At 39.4% G+C, this 22,348-nt stretch overlaps 1 protein-coding gene across 10 annotated transcripts in view; it reads right to left on the bottom strand.

The window, feature by feature from the left end:
• ESRRG (estrogen related receptor gamma) overlaps positions 1–22,348 on the bottom strand; it is a 518,556-nt gene that overhangs the window by 271,877 nt on the left and 224,331 nt on the right. Inside the window, exon 2 of one of the 10 annotated variants that reach the window (XM_059717757.1) lies at positions 779–851. The exons of the other annotated variants lie outside the window; for them this stretch is intronic. The gene's annotated coding sequence lies outside the window, so the exon portion shown is untranslated. The remainder of the gene's footprint in view (positions 1–778; positions 852–22,348) is intronic. 10 annotated transcript variants of the gene reach the window in all.

Here is a 22,348-nt window from a genome sequence, read left to right as displayed (position 1 = left end):
TCGCCCATATGCATCTCTTTCCTGTGTTATACATACATGTAGAATTCAAATTTACAATCACTCCATGCCACTATAGCATCCCTGTATCTTTGCATATATGAATCTATTGGACAAAAATCTTGAAACTTGAAGGTCCATTCAAAAGTTTGAAAATGTTGATTTTCATATACTCTCTAGATCAGGGATGCTCAGCCTCTGTTGCCCATGAAGCCAGGTAGGCAGCCTGCAGAGGTCCCTTGGGTTGTGAAATTTGGCAGCATGAGAGCAGTTGCAATTAATACAGTCACCCTCCCCTGCTGTCAAAGTCCCAAACCCTGTGTGGTAGGCTGGGGCCTAGTCATGTCCCCTCCCTTCTGTGCAGCTGGATCAGGGCTACGATCCCTTCCCTTCTCTTCCCCCCCAGCAGCTGGATCAGGTCTGGGCCACACCCCTCCCCACCTCCCTGCAGCTGAATCAGGGCTGGGCCATGCCCCCTACCCCTGCAGTGCTGATTTAAGACTCCCCCCACACACTTACACACAGCCAGATGGGGTCTTGCCGTGATTGCCCTGTATGCTGGATCAGGACCACTGGACAAATTCAGTCCACAGATGGACCAGGCACTGCCCATCTGGCCTGCCAGCCAAAAAGATTGGGCACCACTGCTTGAGATCAGTGGCTTTCAACCAGAGGCCTGTGAGACACTTTAGGGGGAGCTGTGGCACAGGTACTGCCCCTGCACATGTGAAGTCAGATCAGTAGATGCAGCAGTAACATCCACTCTCACCGCAGCCCTTACCAGTCCAGCCTCACATGCTCCTCCTGGAAACAGAGAAGTCTAGGACAGTTCCACTTGGCAGTGGTACAGTGGCCTGGGGAAACACAAGAAACACACAGATAAATCTCCAACCTGCCATACTACTGTTGCTGCTGAATGGAGATGCCCTTTTTCCAGGGGAGGCATGTGGGGTCAGACTAGGAAGAGCTGTGGCAGGAGTGGGTGCTCCTGCTTGCCTTAGGTTTGTCTGATAAACTTCGGTAAAGAGTACTGTGTTGCAGCAGATGGAACCAGCGTGCAGTCTGCAAAGCTGATGACTGCTATTTTGGACTACAACTCCCAGAAACACCATGGGGACTGCAGTTCAGGAGACAAGGAAAGAGAAGGGAAGAAAGCTGAGGAGGTCAAGACACTGGTTGACCTTACATAGGAGGAATTCACAGTGGAGCTTGGGATCCCACTTGCTTGGTCAGCCAGGACTGCGTGGACTGATGGCACTAGACTCAAACTCAGGGGCAGGGTAGCTGCAGACTGCTGCTGTTTGAGTGCTCTGGGACTGAAGGCTTGACTAGGGACACCTCTGGAGGTGTCTGGGGAGAAAATTAAGGTACTGAGTGTACATTACCACAGTTGCTAATGTTCCTTTACCTTTTACCTGTTCCCTCCTTTGGCCCACAGGAAGGTGCCGCTAATTTCATCAATGTTATGGAAGGGAGCCCTGAATCTAAAAAAATTGAGAATTGACACTCAACATACCAAAGAGGAATTCTTTCAAAAGAGACTGAGGAAGAATATTGTTCATGTGGAAGGGAAAAGAGAAGAGGCAGAAAAAAATCTTCAGGTTTCTTAATCAACTCACATCAATAAAGCTCTGCCTTTGTAGCTCTGGCTTGTGCTTTAGCAAATAAAGAGAAAAGGGAAAGAATTTCCTTTGTACAGTAGGTACCAGCTATATATATTACATAATAATATATATTATTAATCTTCATAATTTATATTGCATTTAAATAGAAACAAAAGGTAGAATCTATATGGATATGTTATATATTATACTTATATATATATATAAGTATAATATATAACATATATATATATACTTATATGCATAAGATGTTATATACATGTGTGTTATATATATATAGAGAGAGAGAGAGAGAGAGAGGGAGGGGGGATTCTACTTACTGTTTCTATTTAAATTCTTTTCTTTTTCTTCTCTACATGCTAAAACAAATAGCCAGAGCTATAAAGGTAGCAGACACAATTAAATCTTCACATCTCTTGACTCAGGAGTTTGCCCAGCCTGGAACCCAGTAGCACCTTATCATAAAATTCACATGGACACAAAAATATTTAATTTAAAGGCACAAAAAACCCCAATGGATATACACAATGAAGTTGCCGACTGAAAACACCTCTCTGTATCTTTAATCATCTTCTACAAGGGCAGGCAAGGTTTTTAGAAGCAGAAGCTGTTGTTCAACAATTCAAACTGTTAGAACAGATTAGGAGAGGAAAGAAAACTGTCATTTCGTTAAAGTTTGTAAACATTTGTGGTCAGATCCTATTGGACATCTAGGTGGACATAGGCACCTATGTTTAATTCTTTTCCACCCTCTTTACATCCCTGAAAATCCATCCATGCAGGGCTACTCAACCCCCAGCCTACAGAGCCAAATCCAGGCTGTGGAGCCATGGTATCTAGCACATGAGGCTCTCCACATCAGGAAATGTGGTGGCAGGGGAACAGTGGCAATTAATACTGCCACTCCTCCCCTGCTGCCATATTCCCAAACCCTGCATAGCCACGTTAGAGCTAGGCCAGACCCCCTACCCCACGCATGGGTGGGTTGGGGCCAGGGCCAGGCTAAATCTCCTTCCCCCACGTGACTAGATTGGGGCTAGGTGGCCCCCTGCACAGCCCAAATGAGCCCCACTACACCAACCCCATGCATCAGATCCGGTCCTCTGTCTGGACACAGTGTGTACTACCCATCCAGCCCATGGGGCAAAAAAGTTGAGCACCACTATACCAATGCATCTACTTTCATAACACACTGACACTTTATCCTTAAGTGTGAGTCATAGAAAAACATGATGAGGAAGAGGATCCACCCACCTTTTGAATTAATTATTTTTCAGGGACTCAGGCAGGATAGAAGAGCCACTTAAGTTTACTTCATGTGCCCAATAGGTAGAACACATCTGGCCTTTGTTGTCTTAAAATTCAGTTCCCACTGGAACATTCAGTTCCCACAAAAAAAGGAAGAAAGAAAAGATGGGGGAGGGGGAAGAAATCCAGAAAGGAGTGGGAGAGAGAAATAATTCAAATAGTTTTAGTATATAGTTCTGAAATCTAAGACCCAACAGTAACCATCAACTCAAGGTTTATCTAGTGGGCAAATGAGCTGAGGTCCCTTATTCTTGACCTCCAGTGTTTGCACAAGAAAATAATGTCTCTTATTTCTCCAGCTACTGCAATGATCCCCCCTGGTCCATTCATCATACTGCAGTTGTCTTTCTCTCAGAGGCTAGGGACAGACATTACATATAAACTGGTTTAAGTGATCAGAAACTGATTTAAACCTGTAACAGAACAGATGTTCAGTGCACATGAACTGGTTTGAAAACGGCTGAAACCAGTTTGAGATAACTACATTCAACCAGGTTTATCAGACTTAACTGATTTGGGTCAAACTGGTTTACGCAATGTCTGCCCCAGACACCCTTGCTGGTTTACGCTAAATCAGACTCCCCGAGCATCCCAGCATACTCTCTGGGCTGGGCGGGGCTCTCTGCTTCACAACAGGGCTGGCTCCTCCCCTTTATTCCCTGGCTGCACCTCAGCAGAGACTTGTAAGCAGAGCGGTGTCTGCCTGGCTCTGTCCTGCTCTCCCCCTCCTTTCACCACTCCCTGCTAAGCAGGGATCCCCTATGCCCTCTGCCTTCCACAGACACCTCAGCATTAGCTAGCAGACCACAGGCTGGCTACGGACTGTGCTGTGGCAGACAGCAGTATCATCTTAGGGCTTTTTGGAGCTAATCAACAGCTCAGCTGGTAATGTCCCTCCCTTCCTTCTTTAAGAAGAGCTTGAACTAATGAGAGGCTGTCTGTTTTCTGATGGGGTGATAAATGATGATAACAGAGCTGATAAATGCTCTGTTATCAAGGAAGCGGGGAAACCTCTCCCTAAACCTGTTGAGGCCTGGGCACACCCCACTCAGCTCAGCCCTGTGAAAGGGTAGGGAGGGCTGCTCTAGCAACCCCCAGCTTCTAGCCTGAGCCACTGCAGGCATGTGCCTACATGTCTGGGATATCTTTACAGTTACAAACTGATTTAGCCTAGGCAGGTTACACTAAACTGCAAAGATTGAATTAATTCAGGCTCAGGCTTTTTGCATGTCTGTCCCTAGCCAAAATGTCCCAGCACCTCACTTTAAACTTCTCCCTACTTCTCATTCATTCCACCGTACTCTCCAGGAACTTCAAAGCCCATTACTTTGTCTTCCAAGGCTCCACGTGGCGGCAACTTCTGCCTACATATTGGCTCACAATCCAGTTTCCTGGTAAATGTATGTGATTGCTTTAATTAAAATGTGCCCAACAATACTCTGGGAATATCACTCTCTACTCTTTGGTCACAAATTTTGCCTAATACTTTTTTCATCCCTCTTTCTATACCTGGAACACTCTTCTTTGACTCCCCTCTTCAAATCCTTTTTTACAGATTTCTTTTTCTTGGCCTAGGATTCCACTACCACATAATCTTTTAATTTTGTACATACTAGGAAAAACAAACAAACAAAAAAAGCATAAACAGAAATTTTAAAAAACACATTCCCAATTTAACATTTTACTTTTATGTTGCATCTCTCCTCTACCCTGTTTGCCTGTATTTTGCCCATCTGGACTAGAAATACTTTAATATGAATATATGAATAATTATTATTCATACTGTATTTGTTGGTAGCACACAGGACCCTCTCTATTGTAAAGAGTAAATGTATCTGAACAAGAAGCCTGAAAGTGGCATGCTCCTGAGGATCAAAAGAACTAGGGGTTGGTAATACAGCAGTCGGAGATAATGGAACAAGAATCAATATTATTAAACTGGTGTAAAAAAGACTCTGATCAGAATCAGGCCAAGATGCCATGCTTGTTTCATTGAAACTTTAGCAATATCATGCAAATAAACCTATTGAAATTGCACTGCAGGAGGTGGAGAGAAAAAGACAATCATGATTGAAAAATTTTTTGAAGGACACTACTATCAAACATAAATTATCATATATCCCATTTCCAATGAGGAAGCAATATTGAGCTGAATCCCATACTGAATTATAGCTCATGCAGTCTCCCTCAAAGTCAACAGCAGTTTCAAAGGTTTCAAGCCAGCACCAAATTTGGACCATTTTATTTCCCATGACAAGTGTACTTTTGTTGTTAGAGACTGTAGGTCATAGAAATTAAAGCCAGGAAAAAATAATCGTATACCTACTATAGTTTTATGCTGGGACAGGCTTGTGTTATACCAGATTCCTAAACATGTGTCCAGACTGCTTGGAAGCAAGTCAAACAATGGGATCATAAGGGTGAGGTAATGGGAATGAATCAATGAACTGAAAAATCAAAGCACCAAGTACTGAAAGCCACCTCAAATGTTTGGAAAAATGTTTTACTGGGACCAAATCCCTAACCCTGAGCATCCACCCCAAGGAAGGACCAGCCTGGGACCAAAGGTTGACCATATCTAACTGAGAAACTGGTGAGGAATATCTCTTTCCCTATCTCACCACAGCTGAAAACTTCAAGTTGAAACTGCAGCATCCCACAGCAGCACGATACCTGTTACAGATGCTGAACAATGCCAGATTAACCGCAGTGACTTCAATGGAGTGCCTGAGAATTTGCACTGGTGTAAGCAAGAGTAGAACTGACTCCTAAAACTCAATAGGTATGACAGGACATGCAATCTGCACAACTGATTATTAAAATGATTTCTCTTTGAAAACCACCACTCCACAAACAAAGGACACAAGTATTTATTTAAGATACTTTGACTTTTTTTGGATAACTTGTCATTAATCTGTTCAGACATTGTTATCTACTTTTAATTTAGCTTGTGGCTTTTAATGGTGTATTTCAAGATATCTGCAAAGTATCTTCTTTCTTTAGTATTAGTTCCACTTATGCATCCCTTCAAGCTCAGAAGCTCGTGTGATTAATAGCACTGCCAGCCATCCCTATTTAAAAACTATTCCTATTTTATCTCTTTTTCCTCTGTCCCTCATTTTCTTCCTTTTTTCTCTCTCTGCAAAATACCCACTGTCAAAGTCTTTACACAGTCCAAAACCTTGTAACTTTATTTCTCATGTAATTTTGTTGTCCACGTCACCAGAGAAAACAATATTTTTAAAAAGCTGTGTAGATTTTGTTTCACTGGATAATAACCAGGCTGGTTAAAAGCGCATTCCTAAAAGAAGCTGAATGCCAGTGTTGCCAAGTCCACTTATAATAAGCAGAATTGGGCTTCTTTTTTTTTTTTTTAAACATTGCTTTAATTTTTTTATATTCATGGGTTGATAAGCACCCCCACTCCCCTCTGTTTGAAATGGGTTCGCCTTGTTTTGGGTTTGTTTTTAAAAGCAGTGCTGCTTTTTCTTTTCTTGCGAGACTTGGCAACACTGGTGAACACCCTCCACAAGGTAAGCTGACATCAACAAAAGTTGCAGGGAACAGACTTCCATCTTAAACTTCATTTTTGCACAGAGGAAGCTGATTTCCTACCTATGGGGACTTCTTACCATCTTTAATTTTCCCTGAGCCTGAGGAAGGGCATGTGAGCCTGAAAGCTTGCAGAAAAAGAAATTTTTTTTTGCTGTTTCTTAGTTGATCTAATAAAAGGTATCACCTCTGAACCAAGAGTTCTAGGGTTTTGCATTTCTTTTTGTCTCAGACCAGCGCAGCTACCATATACATCCCTGAACCTTGCAAAGGGAGCTCAGCAGCTGAAGGTTTGTGCCCTTAAGAGTAACCCAGCTTCCTGAGCTACAATTTGCTTGTACCTCTTTTCTCTAATTACAATTCAGCTTCTCCTTTTAGGCATGTCTTTGAAGAAAAAAAAGAGAAAAGTATTTAAACAACAAGATTATACATGATTTATCACCCAACCAGCCATGTGGGCTCCTTACTGTAAGCATTCTGACTGTGCTTTGGAAGTGTAAGGTATATTCTTAAAATTATTCTGTCAGCCCCATGACAATTTAATTATATTTTTTTTTATCTAGTGTTTCTTGACTCTGTTTAGGTAGCAATGTCTCGTCAATATCTCATTCAGGTGTAGCATGGAAAAGTCTAACAACCCTGGGCTGGCAGCCAAGCTTGCCTTTGACTGACGCTCGCTTAACTGAGCAAAGATTTGCTCTGCTCCAAGCAGGAACTTGACTACACAAGAACCAGTAGTGACAGCAAGGGTGTAGACTTGAATTCTAACAACGCTGTTTCCAGCTTGTGTTCAGGCAAGTGGAACCAGCACTTAAACTGAATGCTAAAGGGCTTCAGTCTCGTGCTTTTTCCTAATTTACCTCCTGTATAAGCCCAGGACTTCTTGGTAAAAGCAGTATATTAGCACAGCTAAGATTACTAATCCTGGTATAATTTTAAGCCTAATGAAAGACAATTACAAATGTATTAATTTTTGGAGGGAGGGAGGGAGCTGAGATAGCAGGGACTGAATTGCTTTTAATGTGTTTTTTTTAATTTATTCTTGCCAGTAAACTGATGGAAATAAATCAGGAACATGAAGTAACTAGTAGCAAAATTTAAAACACAGTTTATGATCATTTGCTAAGAGGCCAACATAAAACATAAGCAAAACTAATAAAAATATAGCTTCAACTAGAAGCGATCATTTTAAGCTATTAAAACCAAACCACTGATTTCAGTGGAATTACAGTAAAATTTCCACTGATGCAGCTGCAAGCAGACTTTAACTAAAAAGTTCTACCCCAAGGAGTTACAAACAGCCACAAAGTAGCAAGGGGGACACAGATGCTGGGATTTTCAAAGAAACTGAACGGGAGTTATGTGCCCAGCTCCCATGGAACTTGAAAGAAATCTGACTCTTGGGCTCATTTCAAAATCTCCTTCATCAAGAAAAGCAATTAAAGGATAACAGTTTTAATATTATCAGTTGTATGACTTTGGAGTGAAGTGTTTGTCTCTCTCTTTTCTTATCTAGCCTACATCTTGTTGGCCAAAGTGGATCAGTACTTTTGGGTTTGGGGGCTCCACAGGCTAAATACTATGCATCATACTCAGGTGTAGAAGGAAACAGGATTTAGCCTTGTGCATACCTTATACCTACCCGACTTCGGAATCTAGTCTCTGACCCACAGCCTCTTAAGTTTACAGGTGCCACTTACTGAACTCTGGCTCTATATCATCATATGCAGTTTATCAACCTCAACTCGATGTCTGGGTCCAATCCTGTACTCCTTGTGCATCCAAAATACCTATCAGCACATTCACTGTGCAAGACAGTACCAAGATTTTGTAGCATGTACACTGTGCAAGACAGTACCAAGATCTGAACAACAATGAAGGGAGTCTAGGCTGTGTACTGAGGTAACCCCTAAGTTTCCATCTCTTAAAACTTCAGTTCACATTTCAGCTGGGTTGCAAGTGAAATCCATTTGGTCATGTCAATCTACAGTTCACATATCTTGATCATAAAAAGCACCATACGGCAAGGGACAATTGGTACTCTCAACAGCAAGCAAAGCTACTCAAAATTAGAAACTTGTGGGTGGGGAATGTGCCTGTCCTATTGGCCCTCAGTAATCCACCTTTATAAGTAATGTTGTTCTGTTGTGTTTATGTGAGTGTAAAAGTTAAGAAGGAAAATGCTCAAACTAAGGTATACAGAGAAACAAACATTAATAGGAATGAGCAGGAACAGCTGAGATAGAATTGAAACCCTTTCAAACTGATGCCTGATTGTCTGTAAACTTCTAAGAGAGCCTGCTGCTAGTTCTGTGTTTTGTGTTTTAGGAGACAGAAAGCTTAAGATCACTGAGAACTTTGGCACCATTAATATCGAAATAGCTTTTTTCTCCTCCCTTCTCTCTTTCTGTCTCTCTGGGATTTTTTGAACCTGGATCTTATAATTGAAAGCCAGTGGATTAAGCATAACACATCAAACCACTGTTAACACCCAGCCTCCCGCAAGGCTGAATTCTAACAACTCTGTTTTCTGCCTACAGTATGTGCAAGCAAGTGGAACCATCACATGCACTGCATGCTAAAGGCCACAGCCTTTGTCTTCTCCAAGTTCTGTCTATTTCAGAGGCTAACATGCTGCAATTAGTCTAATTAATGTGAAACAATGAGCTGTGTTACCACTTATCAAATTGATTGTTCCCCTATCAAAACAAAACAGGCTGGCTTTTTGATGTAATTTCAAGAGATGATTTGAAATGTCATGTTGCTGCAAGCCAATTACCTTATGACTGGAGTCACGGTCAACAGAATACATAATTAGCATGAGTTTGGGAAGGCTGCTTACTGCTAGTATGCTAATTAACTGTCTTTTGTCATAAAACAAAAAGGTTGTAGCTAGGGTTGTGAAATAGGTCTTTTTTATTTACATTTCTTTGTGCTTATCAACGTGAGGCATGACAATGCAAAAGAATGGAAAATTTTAATTCCACTACTTCAAATTAATACTGAGCTGCAAGGTCAGGCATAGTGTTGGACTACAATAATGTTCACTTCTTTGCCATGCAAGGCTCAGGCTGCATATTGTACCAGACACAGTATAAAATTAAGTATCAAGTGAATTTCATACCCAAGAGCCATTAAGTCGCACCTAATGAATGACTAACAGCACTCAACCAATATCATAGCTATTGTTTTCCAAAAGAGAAAGTGCCTGTGATAGCCAGGAAGTCCTGGGAGCTGCCCTGCTAACCCCCAAATGCTCCAGCTGAAGGTCTTCCAACTGCAACCTTGAAAGCTAAAGAGACTAAACCTGTAAACAAATGATATTACTGCTTTTATTTCTTGTGATTCACATAAAATTCTTAAGGAGGGTCTGTGGGATTGGAAATTAAACCTGATTGTATTTTAAAAGGTTCGTAACTTTTCTGCTGCCACCTCCCTTCCATCAGCTCATCTGGCTTGTAAATTCTGTATTCCACAAGCATGCGTTACAGGCCCAGTCCTACAAGCTGCTTGGTGACCTCTGCTCTGACGGATTTTGGTGAGAGCTGAAGGCACTCAGTTTGTCACAAGATTAAGCTCTGCCAGGAGTCATTTTAACTCTGGACTATCAGCAGTACAAATTTTTGCCCTTTGTTCCACCTGTGCAATTCCATTGACTGCAAAGTGGCTCCTAGATGAGGGCAGAAACTAACCTGGCAAATCATCACTAATCCCCACCTATTTAAATCCTGATTTTCTTTTTCCTGCCTGTAATTCAAAAGCTTATTTTACATTTTGTTTGGCCTGAGTGACTCCTGACAGCAAGGGCTGAAAGTGCAGGAACTTCTAATGATGCTGTTTTACTAATTGAGCCACTGACTTGCACTTCCTGCTACTTCTTGCAAAAATTCTGAATTCTGCTGCACTGTATATACTTCAGAGAGCTCTTTTTGAGCCTCAATTCTTCATGATACTCTGAATGTTCCTACAAACAACAGAAAACTGGGGAACATTCTCTGTGTCAGAAGGACAACTAAAATGTCTAACTTCAAAAGTTCTTAAGTCTGCCTTTTCTGTCCCCTTCTTTTCAATTCAGAGTCACATTATGTATATTAAAGTTTTAATCCCATACAGCTACCAAATACATTGTCACTTTTAAAGCAATATCCAACAGGCATTCCTAAAATGCCTCCTTGATATCTCCCTTTCAGTGTAAGCCTAACTTAAAATATAAAAGAAATTAGGTATGTGTGCAAGAATGATAAATTTTGATCTTAAATTATGAAACCTGTAACTAACAGGAAAACGCTCATTTCTTCTGGTGCTGTCATTTACTAGAATCAACACCATCCTTCCTGTCTTTATTCAGCAGAGAAAACAAAGCTAATCCCAATTTCTGAAGAGCTGGCTAATAAAGGAGTCAAGGGATCATTAGTCTAATTAACTCATTCCTGTTTTCAGTTTACATTTCATTATGCTATTACACTCTTTGAAATGTCAATTTTAAATACCAGGGAAAACTTATAACATATAGACAATATGTTCAACAAATCTAGGTGCATATAGAACTCTATAACTCAATTCTAGTAAGTTAATGTTACTTCAGTAGGTAACTGGGCATCCACATTTGAAGCATTCCCATAGACTACAATTAATATATTAAGATTTACCTCATACTTGGTCACTAGCATTTCAATGGCATTGTGTAATATTTATTACTGTTAAGAAGGTTGCTCAAACAGAGATCCTTATATTCACCTCTAGCAATCATACCACTTCCTAGTTTTTTTTTAAATTCCAATTAATTTTCTAATTTTTGGTTAATAGTCAAAGTAGAATCCTTTAGGTCACTAATCTGGAACTTCTTTCTACCTCCTGTGTCATTTTATTTGGTCTATCCCTGCAAATTAATCTGATAAACCATTACAATTGTATTTTAGTTTGAGTTTTAATTTAAATATAAAACTGGTGGTTTGATTGTCTGCTAACCTTTGCAATACTGCAACTGCTTGGAGCAATGTGAGTTATCTGTACAGCTTGTTTGTACCAATGGATTTTTGAATTATATCTATACTAAATGTGTATACTTGTATCTGAAATATGACACCTCATATATAAAATAGAAAGCTAAACTCCAAGATTACAATATGTGCTCTCTATTATCCAGTGAGTGAACTTCATGGTTTTCAATTTAATATTTGAAGCCTCAATCCAGTGAATGTGCTAAACTTTAAGCATGAGTAGTCTAAAGGACTATACAAGTATTCAAAATTAAAACATATGTTTCAATGTTTTAGTGGATCAGGGACTAAATTTAAGGAGTGTATTTCTATCTGCTGGATCAGTTGTGGCCTTCTGGGCCATCAGAGTAATTAAGACAGGCAAGATGGCTCCAGATTATAGAACAAATCCAGGTTGACCTGAAGACTGTATCTGAGAAGAACTGAGTCCCTTCCGTTCTCAGCGACATCCATGACAGCTGAGGGAATGAAACACCAATTAAGATACACTCAGCAATTCACAGGATCAGCCTGTATAAGCCTGAGTACATCTGTGGCAGTCTTCCAATCAAGACTGAAGACATTATGGTTTCTTTTTATGTATTTTAAAGGATGTATTATTGATTCCATGTTTAAGAGCTGAGTCGTGGAGAACTTTTGTTTTTTACGGCAGCTCTCAGTTTGATTTTTATTTCGCTTTAGGCACACAACTTTGAAAAATTTGCCATTAAAATACAGTATGCATTAGGACTCACTTACCAGGGGAACCACAGATTGCTCAGTCTCTAGGGAGACGTGGCAAGTGTGCTTAGAGGTAGGAGACATTGGTTCAATTTTTAAAGTTGAAGGGGAATGTAAATGGTCTGCAAAAGATATATGAGCAATGATGTGCCAGAGAATTGGTGCAGCATGATTTTGGGTTAATAGCACAGGACACCAACCAGGCAGGAACCAAAGAGGGTAGATTTTGCCTTTTGTCACAAACAATTGTTTCAGTGATCGAGGAGGCAAAGAGTTGCCCTTAAAGAACAAAAGGGGAGAAGTCTAAAATGTATAAACTAAGTATAGGAATTTGAAACATGATTTAAGAAGAAATAAGCCATGTTTATCAATAAACATATCTGGGCACAACATCATTATCTGTAACAAAAAATAAATACATAAATCTAGTTAGCATGCAATTTATAGTAGAGGACAAATTTGAGTTCTTACTGTGGCTAACAGAGTACCTGCTAACGCTCCAGTAGTAAAAGCTAAACATTACATCTCATTAACTCATTCTCTTATGCTTAGTCCTACTAAGCATCATAATTCACAGTGTAACAGGGTGTTGTACAATAGAGGGTACATGCACACATTCATGAGGCCCGATCTACAATTGTGTGACTTGCTTTAATAGTGATCGTAGACTAGATCCCTCTTGTGCATATTTTCACTGGTGCTGGGAGCCAAGCTGCGTACATAACAGAAGTCACAGTGGCTGAATTGGGAAGCGGGGAGGGGGGAAAGGGTGCTAGCAGGTCCACAGAGGGGAGTTGGTAGGATCAGGGGCAGCTGGGGGGTTTCGGGGGTTTGTCTATTCAGGGGTGGGGGTTTGAAGGACTAAAACTAGCCCAGTCAGGGTGGGGGTAGTAAGAAGAGTGTAGCCCTGGGACTGGGACAAGCAGATGAGTTTTCCCAGCCCCAGGGCTGCGCTCCAAACATGTGCAAATGTTCCTAAGATCGGATTAACCTGTTCCCAATCTAACTTAGTTCACTTCCTCAGATGAACTAAGTTAGATCACAGGCCTATTTTTTACCCAATCTAACCTCCCCAGACACCTGTACAGAGCGGCAATTAGATCAACCTAACCTTAGTTATGTTGATCTAAGTGTAATATCTGCATGCACCCAGAATGTTTTACATGTCCAGAATCATAAAAATAAAACATCCCTAGCAACTAACCTCCTTTTCCTTTACTAGGACAGAGGTAGATACTACTGAGCAGAAGCGATCTTATCTTTATTATCAATATTCTACAACTTCAGTGCAAATTTCTAGCATCTGCTTTTTAAACTGATGAGAGCTGGTCAACGTTTTTTCATTTAACACAGAAAGCAGTTGCTTGAAACAGTGCCATTTGACTTAACTCGCCCCTTAAAAAAATTCTACCTCCTTTTCTTGCATTAATATTATCATCATCCAAATCCACCCACTGCTAACGAAGACTAAAGTGACAAAGAATCTACACAATTTCTATAGGAAACTACTCAAGAAATCTTTTTTTTGGGGGGGGGGGGAGGGGGGGGAGTTTAAGCAAACCTGAAATGTTAGAGCAAAAACAAGCACTAAACCAAAAGCTATGGCACCATAAGCCCTGTCTAACAAGGTGTTGAGCACCAAAGCCCAAGGGACTGTTGGTGTTCTCACTGTGAAGATTAGACAAGAGCACTCACGCAGGACACAGCGGGAATATGAAGGGACATGAAGTGAGCAATCCCAGCAGACACACTGTTGAAATGTCAGTCAGGCACTCTGCCTCCACCACCTTTCACAGAGCTAAACATCTCTTTATGTCAGAACAAATTGGGCGATCCTCAAATCTTTTTTCTTTCCCCTGACTTCAATGCGATGAGTGCAGGGAATGAGAGAGAGAGAGAGAAAGAGGGAGGGAGTGTGAAGAGACAGTTCAGTTCAGTTCACATGAAAGCACTGTGACACACTACAAGACTGAATACTGATATTGGCAATTCTTACAATCTTATCGGAGAGGCAGTAGCAGCGGCAACCACATACCATAGACCTTCCCACTTCCCAAAAGCAACGGCTAATTTTTCCTCTTTCAAACGTTCCACCAGGTCCTTCAGAAGCAAATACTTATTCTTGATCAAACGCCATACATGTAAACGAGTCACTACATTGTTTACGAGCGTATTAACTTTTGTCATCGCTTCGAGCTTGTGTCCATAGTTTTTCTAGCATTATACCAAGGGTTTCAATTCCAAGAAGTGCTTCTCACGCTGATAAAAAGCAGACTGCCATAGTCCTGTACAGCAGTAGTTCCAATGCCCACTAAATTCAATGAAAATATTCCCAGACACTTGCACAGTCATTAGATCAGGTCTAATACAATTAGCAGAGATGTAAGCATTTGTTTTTGACCTGTGAAATTCTGCCCTGGGAGGAATCTTGACAAATACTGTCTTACTGCATGATCACAATTCTGAACATACTTTACCAAAGAACATTTGAAGTCTGACCCAGCCACTGGAAGAACCTAGATAAGAAAAAGAGGCCAGAAGCCAATGGAACTTTTGCCACTGACTGCAGTGAGAGCAGGAGGATTAGACTGCTGGTCCACTTTTAAGTTATAAAAGGGCATAACAATCTCTTTTTTTTTAAAAAAGAATTACATGTTTATCTAACTAAAAAACCTCATGTAATTTAAAAAATACAAAATGAATAGTTGATTTTATTCAAATAAAAGGGAAAAGTGATAAAGAAATATAATTAATCAGTCACTGTCAGACCAACCTCTCACTCTGGGCTGGCAGCTTACTGCAAGCATTATCATTTGCAAAGAATGATCCATTTCTATAGCTTTATTATAGATAGAATTTTAAAAATCTTCTGCCTACTCCATAAAACAATAATTTCTAATTGATTATAATTAATGGTCAGATTAGCTACTTTTTAACACCAAGCTTCTATTTATAACATTCAGCTAGGTAAATGTGTGTGTCTGAATGGTACAGACATTATTAGACCATTTACTGTCCATTATAGCAAGCAAAAAAACCCACCCTAGAATGAACTATGCATTATTTCAGCATTCGTTAAAGAAAGAGAGCTTTATAGGAAAAAGAAACACCACTGATTTTTACAGGTGTTTAATAAAGATAAGCTGAAAAAGGGCCCCTATTTTAACACTGGTGATAGCTAAAAATGCATTTAAATATGTTCAAAAGCAATCTGAAGCCTCCTAAAAATGGGTGTTTAAACTATTCAATGGATACAGCAAAAGTGCAAATAATATTTGTCGTATTATTGTGGAATACGGAACAGAAATACTCACAAATTCAAAAGAACCCTGCTGAGCAAACTCCATCTCATTTAAATACGACAGGACTTGGGAGTCATTAAAATAGAAATAATACTGTTTATCAGTTGCATAGTAAAGCTGACCACAAGAAATTAGCAAAGTTTGCACCAAAAAGAATATGGAAATGAGAGGGAGCATGAGAATAAGTCCCCTAATTTGGGTTTTGAAAATTATGTAATGAGTAAAAAGTGTGTGCTAATGCAACTGGTAATCCACACATTTAGAAACATTCTAGTAAAGACAGTGAGAGCATGCCTATGCTCCCAAGAAAGAATATCCCATTTTAATACTGCAATTTGTTTTTATAAGCAGCAGAATGGGACCTGATTATTTTAAAGGGGAAAAGATAAAAAAGACAATCATGGTCGCTGCTGAATGACCTATTCAGAAATACGTTGGACCTTTCAGAATGAAGTGTGTTGTATGGTTTGATGCTAGTAAAAATGTATAAGACCACTGTCCTTTCCGCAACTCAGTGTTGACTTTTTTTCCTTTTGATCATCTATAAAATTCAATTCATTCTTAAAAAGGTGTGCCAAAATTTGCATTTACCTGATGGTGCTCTTAAGAACATACAATTATGTTGAGACATACTATATGTCCACTATACAGGAATGAACTAATACATTACTTTTAACATAAACAGACTGAATCTTATGATTTCTTAAACATTGGACCTTGTTAACAAAAAATAAAATTCCATCATGCTCAAAGTTCAAACTAGAATTTTCATAAGACATCCCATACAGATTTGTTAAAGAACACTAATTTTCTAGCTATAGCAATGAAGAATATTTCATACCTTGAACTCAAATTATTTTACATTCAGCCAAAATAGTTTAAAAAACCACACAAAGGTTAAAAAAAGCAGTCCCAAGACCAGTTGTGCCTTTTTTTTTCCTGGAACAGAAAAAGTACAGGATTGGTGTGTACACACATCACCCTTCCAATCTGGGTTCAGTGGGTGGTTGAATGCACTACTGCTTTTCTGCCATAGATTCAATGGGTCATCCCTAGAATAACCGTTCAGATGTACTTTATGATGTCCTGAGACAAACCGTTAGCACTTCTTATGCCACAAAACTGTTTATGGTTTGTCCCAGGACAACAGATATAGACATCTGAATGATCACACTTTGTCCTGGGAGGAAATGGTTTCTTCCAGGATAAATGTGGTATCTGTTTGTCGTTTTAATGTAATACTCTCTCTGATGCTATAACAAATTGAGGAGCTAAAAGGTCTAAACTCAGCAGCAGCACTAGCAGCTTAGTCTAAGCTTGCTAAAATCAACCATGCAAGCATTTTTCTTGATCCAGAACGTAGGTAAGTCAGTTTCCATGTTTTTAAAATGTGATCTATTATGTTTTCCTCTGTAAATTAGGTCCTATTTTACTAGCTAAATTAATCATATCACTTGGTAGCGTTGTCTTAATTCTCTTGTGAACTTATACCTAAAAAGCTTTTCTACTGCCTAAATTAAGTCACGAAAACCCATTACAGTTCTGTTATAAATCTATTAAAAACAACATATTTGTCAGCAAAATCAACTACTGCTCCTTGTTGAATCCTGCTGGTTTTACTGTAAGCAGTGCCATACATCTGGGTCCTTTATGAGCCTGAAAAAATGTACACATTCTGATGGGCACTTTCAAATAGAAGTGTGATACTAATGGCAAGTCAGAGTGAGAGATTTAACCAATACAGTGGTAACAAATACTGTACTTCTGAGGAAGCTTATATCACTGCAGAGTGCTGTGCAACCATCTAAAAGTGAACTATGGGTCAAAACTGGCAGCACTTACTCTGTTAGACTAAATACAGACAGTCAAAAAGCCCAAAGCTGAATTGATTCAGTCTTTGTAGGTTAGAGATTAAACTACAGAGATGAAACTAAGAAACAACTGGACACACATTCACTTTTGATTCAGGAAATGCAGCTGAACGCCTACTGTGGCTCAGGCCAGAAGCCAGGGAACACTATAGCACGGTTCTCTGGCTTGTAGCCACCGTGAGTTGTGTGTTTGCTTCCTCTTCCTGCTGTCCCCAAGGTCTCTGGTATTTGCAGTCCAGACTCACAGGAGCAGGACTCTACAGGGTTGCTCATCACTTCCTCTTCCTGTTTCCAGGCACAGGCAGGGGCTGCTTCCAGGTGTCTCTGGGATTTGTAATCCACAGCCACAGCCAGCAGTAAGTTTGAGCAAAGGGAAGGGGTGTTTAACACCCCTCCCTGGCCCCAGACCCCAGCTGGGCAGTCCCTGTCCCCCTTGCCCCCCCTTCTCTGCTACAGCAGGTGGCACAGCACAGCCCAGGGCTAAAAAGCATGCTGGGGGACTGTGATTTACCTTGAACCAGGAAGGGTTCTGGGACAGAAGTTTCATAAACCAGTTTGACCCAAATCAGTTAAGTCTGACACTACATTCAACCAGGTTTATCTTAAACCAGTTTCAGCCATTTTGAAACTGGTTTATGTGCACTGAGCTTCTGTTCTATTACATGTTTAAACCAGTTTTTGATGACTTAAACTGGTTTATGTATAACTTCTGTCCCCAGCCCTAAATGAGCACACAAAACTTCGCTTGATAACAAAGGGTATACTGCCTAAGAGCACCCTTGATGCAAAAATTCATAGGCACAATGTACAGAGCTGTACAGCTGATACAATAGTTATTATGCAGAATTTTCAATTTGCAGATCTGTTTGAAGCTTGACATTAGCATTATTTTAAACATATTTTTATCAAATTTCTGTTCCTCTGGCGGTAGAATTACCACCAATGTTATTTCCATTTTTCTTGACACAGCCTGTTGCTTCCACTAAAAATATTTTGGACTGAAACTGAAGTAATAGAAGGAGACTTCGGCCCAAGGACTCAAGTGCAGATAAAATCCATATTGAACATACGCTATTTTGTCATCCTAAATTTTTTCACATAGTCTACAAAGAGTTGTACTCATGTTATTTCTTTGAGTTTGAAATTGAACTGTGATGTTCTCTTAAAAGACTTACAACTCACATCATTTCTTATTATTCTTGTACCACAGAGCCCTCCATATACTAAGCTAAATTCTTCTCAATCCAGTGAAGCACTTAACAGTGTGCTTCACATAAAACATGTCACATAAGAGTCCTCTGATGCTATTCACATGCTTAAAACTAAGCACATGCTTATCTGGATCAGAGCCAGAGAGTAGAATAATGCCACAAAGTTTAAACTACAGCCTGTTTCAATTTAGTTACTCCATAGTTACACTGGGTACCTAATAACTTAAAGTAGAATTTGGCTTTTTGTTTCCATAGATCTGTGTTAATATAGTACTGTCTCAAGACATCATTTTGTTTTCATACCAAGAAGGAGATTTATTTTTTATGGATTTGTGTAAAGAGCAATTTGGAAACTTTGTGACAGTAATATTACTTCCCACAAACATGAAAGTATCATGAGAGGCAGCCATTGCACATTCTCAGTCTCTAACTTTTCCATCTTAAATGACCCGTTAATTTAGATAAACGACATTCCTAAGTATTCTAGAGAATTATTAGTTCATTATTATTATACAGCACAATATTGTTGCCTAAATCATGCTTTATCTTTCCCATCTCCCACTTATGTTGAAATGGAGTCTTCATTTAAATCTCAATCAGCATTTTGAGCACCTGTACAGTTCAAGTTGAAAGTGATATGTGCAAAGGTAACATACGGTTCATCTTTGCTCTTCTCTTACACAGGAGATCCTGTATGCAAAACAAGTCTCCAGGCATAAGCTGCTGTTTAAGCACCAGTTGCTTATAGCTCTGAGGGCGCCCAATATCAGCTGGTTATAAATATGCCACAAGAATATCCTTGTGACCTATTTCCTGTGCTGATAACATACTTAATAGCACCCTTAAAAGTCTCAAGCTAACAAATCTACTTCTATTAAAGACACTGACAGCTTGACATGAGAGCAAAAATTAAAAGTTCTGACTCTATCATTTTTTTTCTGGGAAATCTACAGTGAAGTTTTAAGCACACCATCTCCATGGGTGAACCTCAGGCGTTGTGATCTTTTAACACACCCCATAAATGTAGACTCGATAACAGGTATTGATCTTAGTGTTCCTGGAAGAGGACTCCTGGGCTCAGCCGTGAACAGTTATGCTTCTTGCTGTTCAAAAATACAAGCACAGAGCCACTGCACAAGAAAAATGACTGCCAGTAGAATTTCAGTGGAATAGAGAGACATATGGTGTCAACTCTTCTTCTACTATATATGTATTTTTTTAAATAAATGTATAGGTAGGTAAAATTAAGTACACAACATCTTAAATCAAAAAATGTGGAATAAAGGATTATTATGCGTGACTAAGTACGAACTGACAACATTCTCTTTCTGAAAGGCCAGTCAAACAGTACTATGCATACAAGGTATTGTTTTTATTTTACTTCTATTCTTTTCTTCAGGTCACACTGTCACAGAATCAAAGCGATCACATCAATGAATTTGGTCTGACAACAGTCCAGTGAGTGATGGAAGTACTATCAAACCTATTTTTATAAAGTAAAATGAGTCTCACATGTTAAGAGACTTGCCCAAGATCAAAAAGATATCTGTGTCCAAGGCAAGAATAGCAAATGAATCACCTCAGCACCCACCTGAACAATTTGTTACTAAGGAGTCACATTCAGCACTTCCTACTCAGGAAAACACCTGCTGAAATCTGTAAGAGCAATTGGGCCCTTAGAATGGAAATGGTAGATGTGTAACAACTACACTCAACTGGAGTTTGACTGAATAGGGATTATCACCTCACCGCTTCCACAGCAGAACCAAATTGCAGAGACATTTAACAAAATCACCCTAAAGCTCTGCCTACGCTTTTCCTGTGCGTGGCTTTTCCCTTTAAAATTGCTTGATTGGACAGTCAAAACAAAAGCTGCTTTCAAAAGTTTTTGTGATGCTGTAGGGAACTTCTGTGTCATCAACATATATTATGTTTTAAATATAGAAAATTAATCCAAAAATGTAGAAAATTAATCCAGACAAATTACTGGAGGAATGATCCCTGCATTTCCTGACCCATGTTTCAGATTAAATCTGGATGTTGCAAAGAGAAGACCCAGGAAAGAGTCGCACGTCCCTTCCGACTCAGATTTAAGGAAAAGCTACAGTAGTAGATGAACTGTTGAACTCAATCCTGTGTCTTAAAAATACATTTCACTGGGATAGTTAATGCATGATATAAGTACCCAAAAGATGTAACAGCATTCTGAAAAATGAATTAAGGACGCATTGCCATCAACTCCAGCAAAATAATAAAAGTAGAGAGATTAAGAGGCAAGCATATCTTTCTGAATTGTAAAATAGGTTTATAGGTCTTCTAATAACAACTTTTACTCAAACCTTACATAAATAGGCTTATATGATACAAATATTATGTGGGGTGTGTGGAAACTACAAGGTCCCTAATCATGTTTAGGGATTACTTGACAGAACAGAGACATTTCATTCCTATTGGACCTAGGGATTACAGCAAAGAAACATCTAATATTCCATTTTTTAATTTCATGCATTTTTTATTTACCTTTAATGATGCTGTATATATTCATCATCCTGAAATATTAAAACAGTATGAAAAAAGTAATAAATTGGTGGAAAATTTAAGGAATGGGAATGCAACAGCACGCAAATCATACACTATCAAGTGCTTGATACACATTTAAAATTACTGCCTAGTACGGCAAAGCCAAATTCCTGGCAGATTTCTGAAGCGCAAAGTCACAATAAGAAGATCAGCAGAACAGACTGAAATAATAGAATATTCATCCCCCTAATCCATATGCAATTCTTTAGGGCTTTTTTTTAACAATGCATATGAGGTCTGACTGTATTCAGGATTTAAATAAGTTGTCTCTCTCTCTCCCTCACTTATTCTCTCTCACACACATACCCCCTCTGTCTCTCACAGACACACACACGCACATGCACACACGCTCTGTATTTTTGTAAAAAAATGTATATACAGTTATCATTTCTGCTCTGTTGCGCCCACGTTGACAAGGTTAGCACATCTCCTCACACCTCAAATGAAACAATAGCATTTTTAAACAACAAAAGTGTTAAAAGAAATACATTTATTCATACCACCAAAACCTCGTGCAACAGCTTTGTTAGGAGGAAGGAGTCTAGTTTGGGCTGGGGGTAGGGAATGGGATTTTTATTTAACTCTTTCTTTTCTCGCTCTAAATAATTAGCAATTAATATAATATGATTTCAAATTTACTCATGGGCAATTAAATTTTGAAATCAATATTCAATCTTTGAGAACATGAATCCCCCTCCCAACAGATGTAATTTTAGAACTAGTATTTTACAAAAGGGAAAGAGACTTAGAGAGAAATAAATCATAGTGAAAAGACAGATGCTCATGATGATAATGAACGATCCATGTACAAAATGAATGAGTGGTGTGGTATAGTACAAAAGTTTCCTTGCCATGGGTTTGAGATAACAATTATTCCTGAGCAGTGAAACCAGAAGTGAGTTACACATATGGAGAATGGCTGTACAGTACCTCCAGGTCCTTACAGAAACCTCCATAATCATAACACTCCCTCTGCTAACACAGCTTCTTTAATACAGGGAAAGCAGTATGAAGATGGTTGAAGATGCACATAGGCTATAATGAAGCAAACAGCTCAGGCAAACAGTTCACATCTAACAACCAGATCCTTTTTTATATTTAATTTGCTGAATTCTAGGCAGCAAATGTAAAAACTTCTTAAAATAGGAGAGTTTTCTTTCTCCTGTAACTAGACCTTGCTGTGAT

Source organism: Alligator mississippiensis, chromosome 1, assembly GCF_030867095.1.
Source record: "Alligator mississippiensis isolate rAllMis1 chromosome 1, rAllMis1, whole genome shotgun sequence".
Classification (NCBI taxonomy): domain Eukaryota; kingdom Metazoa; phylum Chordata; order Crocodylia; family Alligatoridae; genus Alligator; species Alligator mississippiensis.
The sequence above is the reverse complement of the archived record's forward strand: the minus strand, read 5'-3'. Positions and strand labels throughout refer to the sequence as shown.